Raw genomic sequence first — 12,257 nt, forward strand, 5'->3', positions numbered from 1 at the left:
GAGCTGGATGGAGAAAGAAGCGCTGCAAAAAGGAGAGCGGTCCTCCTCACAGTCTGCGGGGCACCAATCTACAGCCTCATGAAGAATCTTCTGGCTCCGGTGCAACCCACAGATAAGTCGTATGAGGAGCTGTGTACACTGGTTCGGGAGCATCTTAACCCGAGTGAGAGCATGCTGATGGCGAGGTATCGGTTCTACACGTGTCAGCGATCTGAAGGTCAGGAAGTGGCAAGCTATGTCGCCGAGCTAAGGCGACTTGCAGGACAATGTGAGTTTGATGGCTACCTGGAGGAAATGCTCAGAGACTTTTTTGTACTGGGCATTGGCCACGAGACCATCCTACGAAAACTTTTGACTGTAGATGTCATGTATGTACCTTTAATGTAACTGTAACCTTCATAACAACACTGCATACTGTATACACCTAAGAAATGCACACCTTGACCACAGGGGGTGAACTTGTGGGAGACACTCCTCACCTGGTCATCCAGCTATATAAAGGGAGGTCCCACGCAGGGTCATCACTTTTTGGTCCTGTGAATACAGGTTCAGGTCACAGAGTGACCTTGTCTGCAGAATGTGCCTCGTGTGAATCATAGTCGTATGTAAGGACACTACATTTGGCGACAAAAAACGGGAATCAATGACTCACGAGAATGGCCACCAGTAGCACAAAGGAACGGTACTGTGTTGGTGAGGACTGGGACGTTTTCGTTGAGAGGCTCCAGCAGAGCTTTGTCACGAAGGATTGGCTGGGAGATGCAGCAGCTGACAAGTGAAGGGCGCATCTACTGACCAGCTGTGGACCTAAGACGTACGCGCTGATGAAAGACCTGCTCGCACCCGAGAAACCGGCCGACAAAACCTTTGAATAGCTCAGCAAACTGATTGGTGAGCACCTCAAACCGGCGAGCAGCATACACATGGCCCGACACCGATCCTATACACACTGATGTCATGAAGGACAGAGCATACCAGACTTCGTTGCGGACCTTCGGTGCTTGGCCAACCTCTGTAAGTTCACAGATGCCTGCAGCGGGGAGATGTTAAGGGATTTCATTATTGAGGGCATTGGTCATGCCGGGATTTTCAGAAAGCTAATTGAGACCAAGGACTTGACCTTGGAAGCGGCGGCGTTGATGGCTCAGACCTCCATGGCAGGGGAGGAGGAAACCAAGATAATATACGCGCACAAATCTGCTTCCATTGTGGCGATGGATCAGGGAGTTAACATTGTAAACGCGACTCAGAACCCCACAGGCAGGCAAGGGCAATTTGATACCACCCAGGCAGCAACAGACTCTCGACTGGGTCTTCAACAGTGACAATGGCAGGGTGAACGGATATTTACGCCATCACGGTGGACAATGTGTCCCGGGATGGGGCCATTGACACCCATTAACAGAGTGCTCAAGAGTAATCAAAGAGACAATCAGAGAGGAATGCCTGCTGACAGCCCTTTTGTTCACAACGATCTCAGCTCATGCTGGAGGTGCGGGGGCAGACATGCTGCAAAAACCTGTAGGTTTCAACAATTTATAATGTCGAAATTGTAACTCCAGTGGGCATTTAGCCAGAATGTGCAGGAAGCCCACAGCGAGGCTAATTTACGAGGCAGGTGAACCAGAAGAGGGGTCTGCAAGGCAGTTTGATGCTTGGGACAAAGCAATGGACGCTGAAGTTCAGCGGGTTCATGTGGCAAACATCCACAGCTCATACACCAAAATGCCACCTATGATGATGAAAGTCCTATTAAAAGTCATCCCGGTATGCATGGAGCTGGACACACGGGCCAGCCAATCACTTATGAGTGTCCAACAATTCGTGAAACTATGGCCACTCAGAGCTAGCAGACCCAAATTAGAACGCATTGACACGCAATTACGGACGTACACCAAAGAGATCATCCCAGTGCTAGGCAGTGCAATGTTGGCGGTCACACATAATGGATCAGAGAACTGGCTGCCACTCTGGATTGTCCCAGGAAATGGTCCCGTGCTTTTGGGGAGGAGCTGGCTAGCCAAGATGAACTGGAAATGGGGGGATGTGCACGCCATTTCATCTGTGGGGAGAAGTTCATGCTTACAGGTCCTACAGAAATTTGAGTCACTATTTCAACCTGGTGTCGGGACTTACCAAAGTAGTGATACGCGTCACCCCGGATGCCAGACCTGTGCACCACAAAGCCAGAGCTGTGCCGTATGTGATGCGGGAGAAAATTGAGAGTGAGTTGGCTTGCTTAGAGAGGGCATAATTTCACCCGTTGAATTCAGCAACTGGGCAAACCCTATCGTCCCTGTCCTAAAAACGGATGGCTCGGTTAGGATCTGTGGTGACTACAAGGTCACCATCAACTGAGTGTCACTGCAAGACCAATATCCGCTTCCGAGAGCGGAGGAACTTTTTGCCATGCTGGCAGGCAGCAAGCTGTTCACCAAGTTGGACCTCACTTCAGCCTACATGACCCAGGAACTGGCCGAAGAATCCAAGCTACTGACCAACATCACCACGCACAAGGGGCTGTTTGTCTACAACAGGTGTCTGTTTGGCATTCGATCAGCGGCCGCTATCTTTCAAAAGAACATGGAAAGCCTGCTCAAATCCATCCCTGGAACAATCGTATTTCAGGACGACATCCTTATCACAGGTCGAGACACGGAGGAACACCTCCACAACCTGGAGGAGGTGCTACGCCGACTGGAGCGGGTAGGCCTGCGACTAAAGGAGCCCAAGTGTGTGTTTTTGGCCCCAGAGGTAGAGTTTTTGGGCAGGAGGGTTGCCACAGAGAGGATCCGGCCTACTGAATCCAAAACAGAGGCGATTCGTCGTGTGCCCAGGCCCGGCAACACGTCGGAGTTGCATTCATTTCTGGGACTCTTGAACTATTTCGGGAACTTTCTGCCAAACTTAAGCACATTGCTGGAGCCACTACATGTGCTCGTGCGTAAGAGTTGCGATTGGTTTTGGGGGGACTGTCAGGAACGGGCTTTCAATCAGGCATGGAACCTGCTTTGTTCTAATAAGCTGTTGACTCTGTACAACCCCTGTAAAAAATTGGTTTTGACATGTGATGCATCATCCTATGGGATTGGGTGCGTGTTGCAGCAGAGTAATGATGAACGCCAACTCCAACCTGTGGCTTATGCCTCCAGGTCGCTCCAAGCAGAACAGGGATATGGGATGGTTGAAAAGTAAACACTCGCATGTGTCTACGGGGTGAAAAAGATGCACCAGTACCTTTTTGGCAGAAGGTTCGAGTTAGAAACGGACCACAAGCCATTAACATCCCTGTTGTCAGACAGCAAAGCTGTCAATGCCAACGCGTCAGCTCGCATACAGCGATGGGCTCTCACGCTGGCTGCGTATGACTACACCATACGGCACCGGCCAGGCACCGAAAATTGCGCTAACGTGCTCATCAGGCTTCCACTGGCCACCACTGAGGGGGCAGTGGAGCAAAGCGTTGTGATGGTCATGGCCGTTGAAGCCTTTGACAGCGCAGGCTCCCCCATCACAGCATGCCAGTTCAAAATCTGAACCAACAGAGATCCCCTCCTATCCTTGATTAAGAAATGTGTTCTGACTGGGGATTGGGTGCCCGCACACGGAGCATGCTCTGAAGAGGTCAGACCGTTTCACAGACAGATGGATGAGCTCTCCATCCAAGCCTACTATGGGGCAGTTGGGTAGTCATACCCCAGAAGGGAAGGGAAGCATTCATCAGGGAGCTCCACAGCGAGCACCCAGGCATCGTGCTAATGAAGGCCATTGCCCGGTCACATGTATGGTGGCCGGGAATTGACTCAGACCTGGAACACTGTGTTCGCAGGTGCAGGACGTGTGCCCAGCTAGGCAGTGCCCCCAGGGACGCCCCACTCAGCCCGTGGCTCTGGCCCAACAGGCCATGGTCACGTATTCACGTAGACTACGTGGGCCCGTTCATGGGAAAAATGTTCCTCAATGTTGTTGATGGGTACTCGAAATGGATCGAGTACATCATATTGAATTCGTGCACGACATCCACCACTGTGGAGAGTCTGCGTGCGGTCTTTGCAACCCACGGCTTGCCGGACATCCTGGTTAGCGACAACGGCCTGTGTTTCACTAGTTATGAATTCTGGGAGTTCATGTCGGGTAATGGCATCAAACATGTCAGGACAGCACCGTTCAAGCCGGCTTCCAATGGCCAGATGGAACGTGCGGTCCAAATCATAAAACAGGGCATGCTCTGGATTCAAGGACCCTCCCTTCAATGCCGCCTATCGCGCCTCCTGCTGGCCTATAGGTCCCGACCGCATTCGCTCATGGGAGTTCCGCCCGCGGAACTACTCATGAAATGTACACTTAAGACTCGGCTGTCCCTTTCATCCTGTCCTGTCAGACATAGTTGAGGGCAAGCGCCAGTCCCAAAATGAGTGCCATGACTGTAACTCAAAGGGGAGATGGAGAGAAATCAATGACCTTGTATTTGTTCTTAATCACGCTTTGGGGCCCAAGTGGCTTGAGGGTACTGTAATTGGCAAAGAGGGGAATAGGATCATAGTGATCAGACTTAACAATGGACAGATATGCCGCAAGCATCTTACCAAGTAAAAAAAAGGTTCAGCTTGGACACTGAGGAACCGGAGGAAGATCATGAGATGTTGCCCTCCCCACAGCCAGTAAACGAGCAACAAGAACACTCAGCAGCATGCACAGTCCCTGCGGCCAGCCCGGACAAGCCGGAATCACCACAGGTGACAGAGAGCATGCCAAGGCTCAACAACCAGAGCCCCAACTGCGGTGCTCCACGAGAGAGCGTCGACCGCCTGAAAGACTTAATCTTTGACCCCATAAGACGTTGGGGGGGGGGGGGGGGAGTGATGTCATGTATGTAACCTTCATGTAACTGTAACCTTCATAACAACACTGCATACTGTATACACCTAAGAAATGCACACCTTGACCACAGGGGGTGAACTTGTGGGAGACATAAAGGGAGGTCCCACGCAGGATCACCACTTCTTGGTCCTGTGAATAAAAGTTCAGGTCACAGAGTGACCTTGTCTGCAGAATGTGCCTCGTGTGAACCATAGTAGTGTGTAAGGATACTATAGTAGAGACACCGACCCTCAGTAAGGCCATTGCGATAGCACAGGCATTTATGTCCACCAGTGATAACACCAAACAAATCTCTCAGCACACAAGTGCTCGCAATGTTCGTAAATTAACTGGAACTGTGTTTGCCAACAGAAATGTACAGGGCAGAACCCACGAGTCTGCAACTGCCAGCAGGTCTCAGGTGACCCAGATGACTCAGAGTCCCCAACAAAGAATGAATGCAAGGCAATTCACACCTTATTGGCGTTGTGGAGGCTTCCATTCAGCCTATTCATGCCGCTTCAAAGGGTATGTTTGCAAGAGCTGTGGAACAATAGGGCACCTCCAACGAGCTTGCAAATAAGCTGCAAGTTCTGCAAAACCTGCTAACCACCACGCGGCAGAGGAAGATCAGTCCATGGTGGATCAAAGCAATTTCGAGCCTCAGAGAGAGGAGGCAGATGCTGAAGTACATGGGCTGCACACATTTTCGACGAAATGTCCATCTATAATGCTAAACGTAAAATTGAACGGCTTACCCGTAGCCACGGAACTGGACACTTGCGCTCGCAAATCCATCATGAGTAAAAAGATGTTTGAGAGACTGTGGTGCAACAAGGCATTCAGACTAGCCCTGAGCCCCATCCACATGAAACTGAGAACGTACACCAAAGAGCTTATCACGGTCCAGTGCAGCGCCATGGTCAAGGTCACCTACGAGGGCATGGTGCACGAGCTGCCACTCTGGATTGTCCCGTGCGATGGCCCCACACTGCTTGGAAGGAGCTGGCTGGACAAAATCCACTAGAACTGGGATGACATCCAAGCACTATCACATGTCGATGAGGCCTCATGTACCCATGTTCTGAATAAATTTCCTTCCCTCTTTGAGCCAGGCATTGGAAACTTTTCCAGGGCGAAGGTGCGGATCCACTGGGTCCCAGAGGCATGACCCATTCACCACAAGGCGTGAGCGGTTCCTCACATGATGAGGGAGAGAGTGGAAATCGAGCTGGACAGGCTGCAACGTGAGGGCATCATCTCCCCAGTGGAATTCAGCGAGTGGGCCAGCCCGATTGTTCCAGTACTCAAAAGTGATGGCACGGTCAGGATTTGCGCCGATTATAAAGTAACTATTAATCGTTTCTCACGACAGGACCAATACCCGCTACCTAAGGCAGACGACCTATTTGCGATGCTGGCAGGAGGCAAGACGTTCACCAAGCTCGACCTGACTTCGGCCTACATGATGCAGGAGCCCCGGAGGAGTCTTTGAAGGGCCTCACCTGCATTAACACGCACAAGGGACTGTTCATCTACAACAGATGCCCGTTTGGAATTCAGTCGGCTGCAGCGATCTTCCAGAGAAACATGGAGAGCCTACTCAAGTCGGTACCACACACGGTGGTCTTTCAGGATGACATATTGTTCACGGGTCGGGACACCTCCGAGCATCTACAAAACCTGGAGGAGGTCCTCCAGCGACTGGATCGCGTAGGGCTGCGGCTGAAGAGGTCGAAATGTGTCTTCATGGCAACAGAAGTGGAGTTTTTGGGGAGAAAGATCGTGACGGACGGCATCAGGCCCACATACGCCAAGATAGAGACTATCAGGAATGCGCCCAGGCCACAGAACATCACGGAGCTGCGGTCGTTCCTCGGACTCCTCAACTATTTTGGTAACTTCCTACCAGGGTTAAGCACCCTTTTCGAGCCCCTACATGTGTTATTGTGCAAAGGTGAGAACTGGGTATGGGGAAAAAACAAGTAATTGCTTTTGAGAAAGCCAGAAACATTTTATGCTCCAACGAGCTGCTTTTATTGTATAACCTGTGTAAAAGACTTGTGCTAGCATGTGACGCGTCATCGTACGGAGTCGGGTGTGTATTCCAACAAGCTAACGTTGTGGGGAAGTTACAACCTGTCGCCTATGCTTCCAGGAGCTTGTCTAAGGCCGAGAGGGCATACAGCATGATTGAGAAAGATGCATTAACGTGTGTGTTCGGGGTAAAGAAAATGCATCAATACCTGTTTGGACTCAAATTTGAACTGGAAACCGATCACAAGCCCCTCATATCCCTGTTCGCTGAAAACAAGGGGATAAATACTAATGCCTCAGCCTGCATACAAAGCTGGGCACTCGAGCTATCAGCGTATAACTATACCATCTGCCACAGGCCAGGCACCGAGAACTGTGCGGATGCTCTCAGTCGGCTACCATTGCCCACCACGGGGTGGAAATGGTGCAGCCTGCAAACTTGTTGATGGTGGCGCAGCCCGCAGACTTGTCGATGGTCATGGAAGCATTTGAAAATGATAAATCACCTGTCACGGCCTGCCAGATTAGGACTTGGACCAGCCAAGATCCTCTGCTGTCCCTAGTAAAAACTGTGAACTGCATGGGAGCTGGGCCAGCATCCCCGTTGAAATGCAAGAGCAAATCAAGCCGTTCCAGCGGCGAAAGGACGAGCTGTCCATTCAGGCAGACTGCCTGTTGTGGGGTAACTGCATAGTGTTACCCAAAAAGGGCAGGGAGACGTTCATCTCGGATCTCCACAGCACACACCCGGGTATAGTAATGATGAAAGTGATAGCCAGATCACACATGTGGTGGCCCGGTATCGACTCTGACTTGGAGTTCTGTGTACGGCAATGCAGCGTGTGTGCTCAGTTGAGCAATGCGCCCAGAGAGGCACCACTAAGTTTGTGGTCCTGGCCCTCCAGACCATGGTCAAGGATCCATGTCAACTATGCGGGCCTGTTTCTCGGTAAAATGTTCCTGGTGGTGATGGATGCTTTTTCAAAATGGATTGAACGTGAACTAATGTCGGAAGCACCGGCACTGCCAACATTGAAAGCCTGAGGGCCATGTTTGCCACCCACAGCCTGCCTGACATATTGGTCAGTGACAACGGGTCATGTTTCACCAGTGCTGAATTTAAAGAATTCATGACCCGCAATGGGATCAAACATGTCACCTTGGCCTCGTTTAAACCAGCCTCCAATGGGCAGGCAGAGCGGGCAGTACAAACCATCAAACAGAGCCTTAATCAAGTCACAGAAGGCTCACTCCAAACCCGCCTGTCCCGAGTACTGCTCAGCTACTGCACAAGACCCCACTCGCTCACAGGGGTACCCCCGGCTGAGCTACTCATGAAAAGGACACTTAAAGTCAGACTCTCGCTGGTTCACCCCAACCTGCATGATCAGGTAGAGAGCAGGCGGCAGCAACAAAATGTAAGCAATGGTCGCGCCACTGTGTCACGGGAAATTGATCTGAATGACCCTGTGTATATGCTAAACTATGGACATGGTCCCAAGTGGATCGCGGGATCGATGATAGCTAAAGAAGGGAGTAGGGTGCTTCTAGTCAAACTAGACAATGGACAAATTTGCAGAAAGCAGCTGGACCAAACGAGGCTGCGGTTCACAGACTGCCCTGAACAACCCACAGCAGACACCACCTTTTTTGAGCCCACAACACACACCCAAAGGATCAACGACACCACACCAGATCAGGAAATCGAACCCATGACGCCCAACAGCCCAGCAAGGCCAGGCTCACCCAGCAGCCCTGCAGGGCCAACAACATGCCAGCCCAGCGAGGGCACAGCCAACACACCAGAACAGACATTTGTACCGAGGCGGTCCACCAGGGAAAGAAAGGCTCCCCACTGCCTCACCTTGTAAATAGTTTTCACTTTGACTTTGGCGGGGGGTGTGATGTTGTGTATCTGTAAAGCATGCACTCCCATGTTCCGCCAACAGGGAGCTCATCCTCTGAAGTCCCAACAGATCCCAGCATCCCTTGAGGGCACTGTATATAAGCCGGCCCCTAAGGCCTGTTCCTCACTCTGGAGTGTCTTATTTGTGGTGTATGCAACACTCAAATCACTGACTCCACGCAGTCTGGTGTTGTAGTAACTGCTGTGACCTTGGTCCTTTATTGTGTAACTCCAGAGTGCCTCTCAGGTGTGGTGGGCACCCTTTTATACTCTGTCTTGCAGGTACTTTCAGGTCTCCTGCCACAGCGCCCTCTGTGGCGTACCATTGTACTTATACATGTAATGCAACTGGACAATACATAACATTATTAAAGAATGAGGTCACTGTTACTTTAACCTCCCTGTGTGCAGCCTCATCTATGTTAGGAACACAATAAACTCCACTATGTTTAACTGGAGGATAATGAAAACACTCTTGCCTGGAATTTCCTTGGGGGTTTTCCTGATTACCTGTTGTAACTTCAGCAGAATATCAGCGGAAGCCCCAGATACATGTATAAACGGGTTTTCTATTGAAGCTATACAAGATAAATGTTGCAATTTTAAAGGGGGTGAAGGGACAGAGAGACCTGAGGGTGTATGTACACAAATCATTGACGATGGTAGGACAAGTCAAGAAGGCTGTTAAAAAAGCATATAGGATGCTTGACTTTATAAATAGAGGCAAAGGAGTGAATTTTAACCCGCAAGAACAGGTGGTTTGGGATTGGCTGGCAGTAAAATTATTTGATTTTTAGAGCGGGAGTGCAACCCGGTTTCAGCACACCCATTTCTGTGTTTAATGGCGCCGTGTTTGGATTCCAGTGAGAAACCTACTCGCTGAAGACAGAAATTCCTAATTGGATGTGGGCAGGTACGTATTGGTGCAATTAACATCCTTAGAAGATGTTATTGAAATATTTTCAACTTGCTTTTAACTTTGCTCCAAATTTTATTTGAGTAGCATGGGTTTCCCGGGGCTTGGTAACCAGGGAAACGGAGGCGACTTTGAGCAGTTCGGTGGTTATTTAAACTTGACATTGTCCCATCTGATTAAAACTTCCCTTATTGCAGCTGCTGTCTCAGTTCCTTCTGGCAAATGCTCGGCAGAGAGTGCTTGGGTGTGTACAGCTTTCTTCAACCTTTGAGGATTTCAAATTGACACGGTCAATATGGAAGGCGCCTTGGCTGTGTTTGACAGCACATCAGAAGAGAAAGATCACCACCATCTATGGTATGACGACATACTGGGCAAGATGTGGAAGTGGTGCAAATCATTACATTTTATGTGGCATTATAAAAAATAGAAACTTAAGGACTGTCCTTTTAAATACAGTTGAAATTGTGTCATGCGAGTGCACATCACGCCCTCTGCGCCGCTTGGAGACGCAGAACCCAGAAGTCAAAATTAATCAGTACAATTGAGTTAAGATCGCAGATTCTGACACGCTCAGTTCACTTCTGGGTTTCTCCCATGCAAATCTACCTATAGTCCATTTTGACAAGTTTGAAGTTTTGTCTATTCAGATGCTTAGTAACCAGGAATTAAATGCTATATGTAAAATAGTGTTTCAATCAGCCCTTGGAAAATTAAAATCTACAGGTATATAGCATAAGAAGTCTACTCATTCGACTTTGAGAAATTTTTAACTAACCAGAATGCATGGAGCAAATCACAATGTTTCCAGGCACAGCGCACCCACCTCCAGCAAGAACCCCCATTCCAAATACTGAAATTACTGTCACTAAATTGACTATTTTTACAGCAATTCCCCTGCATGTCTCCCATTGTATAACAGATATAACAATGGGACACAGCAGGAAGGAACCCCCCACCAGCTCTATTTAAAGGGAAGGAGGGCATATAACAGATATAACAATGGGACACAAAATAAATCCTTCAAAAGCCTTTGCTTGCAAATACTTGAAAGTGTTTGACCAAACTTTTTAAAAATCTTTTTACTGGTGATAAAAAGGAATACATTCTTTCTGTATCATGTGATGTAAATCAGGAAAATAAAGGCCACAAAATTCGGCTCCTTAGCACCCGTTTTGTTTCGGTGCTATGACTGCTGTTTTGGCCCCAAAATGGTGTCTGTGGCACGTGCACACACTTCTGGTGTGAGTCGGGCCATCCACCATTTTGGTGAGAGCATTAGCATGTGCGCAGTGGGCGTCTGCCGGAATTATGCAGAGCAGGCAGACCATTACATCAATCAACATGCAATGCTGATTTGACACCAGCGCTGCCATTTTGAAGCTTAATGCTCCAGCTAACACCCTCACATAGCTGAACATGTATTCAGCAACAGGAAGAAACCCCCCAGCAGCTCTATTTAAAGAGATCATCACCATCTTTCAGGTTAGTTGCTGGTTGATTGTTTTCTGGCTGTTGCTATGATTTTACAAGTGTTTGGTGCTTTCTAGAGTTCTTTAAAGTTGCTAAATCTACAGGGAGTGGTATAGCAGTTGCTGAAGACTTTGTCCTGACTTCAATGATTCTGCACAAACCACTTGCTCCCAGACATAGGTGAACTAGTAGGAATTACCCTCAGAATATAGCATAACTTGGAGAATGAGCAGAGGGCATACAGAGCACACACAGGCTGGAAGGATGTTTCCAGTGGGGTTCCGCAGGGCTCAGTAGTAGGTCCCTTGCTTTTCGTGGTATATACCAATGATTTAGACTTGAATGTAGGGGGTATGATTAAGACGTTTGCAGATGATACAATAATTGGCTGTGTGGTTTATAATGAAGAAGAAAGCTGTAGACTACAGGAAGATATCAATGAACTGGTCAGGTGGGCAGAACAGTGGCAAATGGAATTCAATCTGGAGAAATGTGAGGTAATGCATTTGGTGAGGTCTAACAAGGCAAGTGAATACACATTAAATGGTAGGACACTGAGAAGTGTAGAGGAACAAAGGGACCTTGGAGTGCAGGTCCACAGATCCCTGAAGGTAGCAGGCCAGGTGGATAAGGTGGTTAAGAAGGCATATGAAATACTTCCCTTTATTAGCCGAGGCATAGAATACAAGAGGGAGGTTATGCTTTGTTAGCGCAAATGAATCCTGGAAGAATCACTCGTCACTCAGGTCGGTTCCAAACATCAAAACGATTTTATTTACGCTAGCGGGGAGAAAGCCTCTGGGTAACACCAGGCACTCCTCTCCGTCAAACAAAGAAATTCATTGATACTTATATGTTTTACAACAGTTTACAACAGTTACTCAGTCCATTTCGGCTGGACACAATCTAATCATAACGATTATACAGGTTTATTTGGGCCAATATAATTGGCCCCTAAGTACCAGGGGACTGCTTGATTACTTCATGTGCAGCTAGGGAGTTACTCATGGTCTCGTGATGTTTTTACGTCCCCCCTTTATCTACTGTTCTTGGTTTCTGTGTGCA

This window comes from Pristiophorus japonicus, chromosome 3, assembly GCF_044704955.1.
Source record: "Pristiophorus japonicus isolate sPriJap1 chromosome 3, sPriJap1.hap1, whole genome shotgun sequence".
Classification (NCBI taxonomy): Eukaryota; Metazoa; Chordata; class Chondrichthyes; family Pristiophoridae; genus Pristiophorus; species Pristiophorus japonicus.